Genomic DNA, 4,246 nt, shown 5'->3' with positions numbered 1-4,246 from the left:
TATGTTCTATATATCTCTGTACTGTCATGATTTAACTTAATCATTTTGGGTTAAGGAGAAAGAGTTCTCTTCTGGAATTAAAAAATATATTTCTTTTTTTCCCCACAGCCCTTCCTCTTTTCTTTTCTCCATGTCTTTCTACCTCTTCCTTCCTTCTTTCCAATCTTTTTTTAAAAAATTAACTATTGTATTTAAACCTTGCAGTATTGGGAGAGGGGAGGTTTGATATGGGGGGTAGGTGTGATTTTTCATTCTATGTGATTTTTTATCTTACCGAAATATAGTGGGAGAAATATTTCTTACAGAAATATAATGGGAGAATTTTTTTCTTCAATGATTTTAAGAAAATAATGAATATTTATATTGGAACTCATTATTCTTCAGTTTAACTTGTTCTTATGAAGCAAGAATTGTTTTCTCTATTTTGCAGATAAATCAGCTGAATTTCAGAGAGATTAAATGATGCATCCAAAGCCATTCAGCAAGGAAGTTTTCTGAATGTGGGTTTGAACCCAGATCTGCCTGGTGTCAATGCTCATGATCTTTTTTATTCATATGCTCTCTTACTTTATTTTAAACATAGGAGTATTAGACTTCAGAGATGAAAGAGCATTTGAGATTACTCATTCCGACAACTTCAATTCATGTTTTAGGGAACTGTAGCCTAGAGGAGTTAGACCACTTAGTTAAGGTCATGTAACCATAAAGTTATTGGGTTGGGCATAAAGTTCATTTGTTTTTTTTCCATAAGATGGCTCTAGTAGCGCTTAGTTGTCTAACTTCATTAGAAACAATTTTGTTAGATTGTATTGTGACAGCTATCATATCAGCGTGCATTAAAAAAAAAAAACATCAAAATTGGTAAATTTTTGTGTAGCCATTTTAATATTGAAGATGGAAGAAAAAAGCAACACTTTCAGCATATTATGCTTTATTATTTCAAGAAAGGCAAGAATGCAAGTGAAACACAAAAAAAGGATTTATGCAGTGTATGGTGAAGGTGCTGTGACTGATTGAACATGTCAAAAGTGGTTTGTGAAGTTTTGTGCTGGAGATTTCTCACTGGACGATGCTCCACGGTCAGGCAGACCAGTTGAAGTTTGATAGTGATCAAATCGAGACAATAATTGAGAGCAATCAACGTTATACCACACAGGAGATAGCCGACATACTCAAAATATCCAAATCAAGAGCTGAAAATCATTTGCACCAGATTGATTATGTTAATCACTTTGATGTTTGGGTTCCACATAAGTTAAGCAAAAAAACTCTTGACTATATTTCCGCATACGATTCTCTACTTACACGTAAGGAAAACATTCTGTTTTTAAAACAAATTGTGACGGGTGATGAGAAGTGGATAGTGCACAATAATGCGGAACGGAAGAGATTGTGGGACAATGAAGTGAACCACCACCAACCACACCAAAGGCTGTCTTCATCCAAAGAAAGTGATGTTGTGTATATGGTGGGGTTGGAAGGGAGTCCTCTATTATGAGCTCCTTCTGGGAAACCAAAAGATTAATTCCAGCAAATACTGCTCCCAGTTAGACTGACTGAAAGCAGCACTTGACAAAACGCATCCGGAAGTAGTCAACAGAAAATGCATAATCTTCCATCAGGATAGCACAGGACTACATGTTTCTTTGAAGACCAGGCAAAAACTGTTACAGTTTGGCTGGGAAGTTCTGATTCATCTGCTGTATTCACCAGATATTGCACTTTCAGATTTCCATTGATTTCGGTCTTTAAAAAATTCTCTTAATGGAAAAAATTTCAATTCCCTGGATGACTATAAAAGGTACCTGGAACAGTTCTTTGCTCAAAAAAATAAAAAGTTTTGGGAAGATGGAATTATGAAGTTGCCTGGAAAATAGCAGAAGGTAGTGGAACAAAAGGGTGAATAAGTTGTTCAATAAAGTTGTTGGTGAAAATGAAAAATGTGTCTTATTTTAACTTAAAATCTGAAGGAACTTTTTGGCCAACCCAAAACTATAGCACCAGCATTAATTGTGGTTGCTTTCTTTCCATATTTCAGGAACTAACAAATTGTCCTAAATTCCTTGGCTTACTGGGTTTAAATTTAACAAATAGACTCCTACACTTTACTTTTCCTTGGCAAGAAGGTGGAGTAGGACTTGACTACTCACATTGCACACTTTTTGGATTGGCATCTAGTCTTTTCATTGCTTGAGTTTCTCTCTGTAAAGAAGATATATAATGAAAAACAATTATTACAAGGGAAATTGGATCTTCTTAGTGATAACAACATGGTAGCCTTTGCTGTGTATGTATACCAAAACCTTTGTTCTGATGATATTCCTCATGCTTTGAGAGAAAAAAGAACCACTGTTGCTGCACAACTGAAACAGCTTCAGGCAGAAACAGCACCAATTGTGAAGATGTTTGAAGATCCAGAAACTACAAAGCAAATGCAGTCAAACAGCGATGGTCACATGCTATTTGACTACCTGGCAGACAAGCATGGATTTAGGCAGGAATATTTAGAGACACTCTTGGTATGCAAAATTCCTATATAAATGTGGAAATTACTCTTGAGCTGCAGAATATCTTTACTTCTTTAGAGTGTTGGTTCCAGCAACAGATAGAAATGCTTTGAGTTCACTCTGGGGAAAACTGGCTTCTGAAATCTTAATGCAGAATTGGGATGCAGCCATGGAAGACCTTACATGGCTAAAAGAGACCACAGATAGAATTGTGTGAGCTCTCCACTTCAGTCTCTTCAGCAGCAAACATGGCTCATTCATTAGTCTGTTCGTTTTCTTCAATAACCCCAAGGGCATGATAACATTATCGATCTCTTTCTTTACCATCCGCAGTATCTTAATGCAATTCAGACGATGTGTCCACATACTCTCCACTGTTTGACCACAGCAGTCATAACAAAGAAAGATGTTTGAAAATGCCACAGGTGCTAAAATATCTGGTCCAAGTTATTCAACAGGAGTCTTACACATGTAAAAATCCAAATACAGAGTTTGTTGAATGCTTGTATGTTAACTTTCACTTTGATGGGGCTCAGAAAAAGCTGAGGGAATGTGAATCAGTGCTAGTGAATGATTTTTTCTTTGTGGCTTGTCTTGAGGACTTCATTAAAAATGTCTGTCTCTTCATTTAAGACTTTTTGTCACATCCATCAGTGTATCAGCATTAACATGTTGGCAGATAAACTGAACATGTCTCCAGAAGAAGCTGAAAGGTGGGTTGTAAATTTGATTAGAAATACAAGACTGGATGCCAAGATTGATTCTAAATTATGTCATGTGCTTATGGGTAACTATGCAGTCTCACCCTATCAGCAAGTGATTGAAAAGACCAAAAGATTTTCATTTAAAAGCCAGGTGTTGGCCATGAATATTGAGAAGAAAATCAGAATAGTAGGTTAGAGGTTCCTAACTGTGTAACTCAGGACTCTGGCTTCTACTGAAGAACTGTACAGAAAAAATGAAAAATCTATAAAAGAAAGGTGAAATAAAACCATTTTACAAAGATGAAACATTATAGAAACACTTAACATGTTAAATATAAATTTTGGAGACTTTGAATAAAATTGGCTCTGCTTCATTAAAAAATAAAATAAAAAATAATAAAATAAAACAGACTCCTGAAGTGGGGAGATGAATTAGAAAAAGATGTACCATTTGGACAAATGATGATTTTGTGCAATTAAAACTGCACCCCTGCCTCAATGTCAGGTATCTGGTTGCAAAGATTGGAGGTGGACTTTTAACTCCCCCTATCCACTTCAGCTGGATACCCTTGATCTATATACCAATTCATGACCATTTGTAGTCACTCTTCAAATAGAGACTTCAAAAACCTTTCTTTTGTCTCTTCTTACACAGCATCTCCTTTAACTTTGTCACATGGTGTTGCTTTGCTCCTCTAGTCTCCATTTGGGGTGTATTGTTGATATGTTACTATAACATATCAACAAGCACTGATTGTTGCTTTAGTTATTGCTCTTAGGAGTGTCTTGGTCTTATGCCAATATCAACAGTGCTTTCATCTTTAGGGCTCTGAGCAGGCACTCTATTATACAGTCATATGAACTGCAGACTCCATTGTAATAAATCTGTTCTCAATATACCCTTTAAGTTTATATTCAATTACCCTTTCACTCATAGGATTTTAACATTAGGCTAAAATTGAACATCTTGTTCTACTAATTATAAACAATACAATTTTTTACATTCTGTAACTAACTTTAGTTCAGAAGTAAAAT

At 35.6% G+C, this 4,246-nt stretch overlaps 1 pseudogene; it reads left to right on the top strand.

Annotated features, from left to right (window-relative positions):
- The first annotated feature begins 2,141 nt into the window (after positions 1-2,141).
- On the top strand, positions 2,142-3,448 carry LOC103077514 (eukaryotic translation initiation factor 3 subunit E pseudogene; annotated as a pseudogene).
- The last annotated feature ends 798 nt before the right edge of the window (positions 3,449-4,246 follow it).

Source organism: Lipotes vexillifer, unplaced genomic scaffold, assembly GCF_000442215.2.
Source record: "Lipotes vexillifer unplaced genomic scaffold, Lipotes_vexillifer_v1.1 scaffold812, whole genome shotgun sequence".
Classification (NCBI taxonomy): Eukaryota; Metazoa; Chordata; class Mammalia; order Artiodactyla; family Lipotidae; genus Lipotes; species Lipotes vexillifer.
The sequence above is the reverse complement of the archived record's forward strand: the minus strand, read 5'-3'. Positions and strand labels throughout refer to the sequence as shown.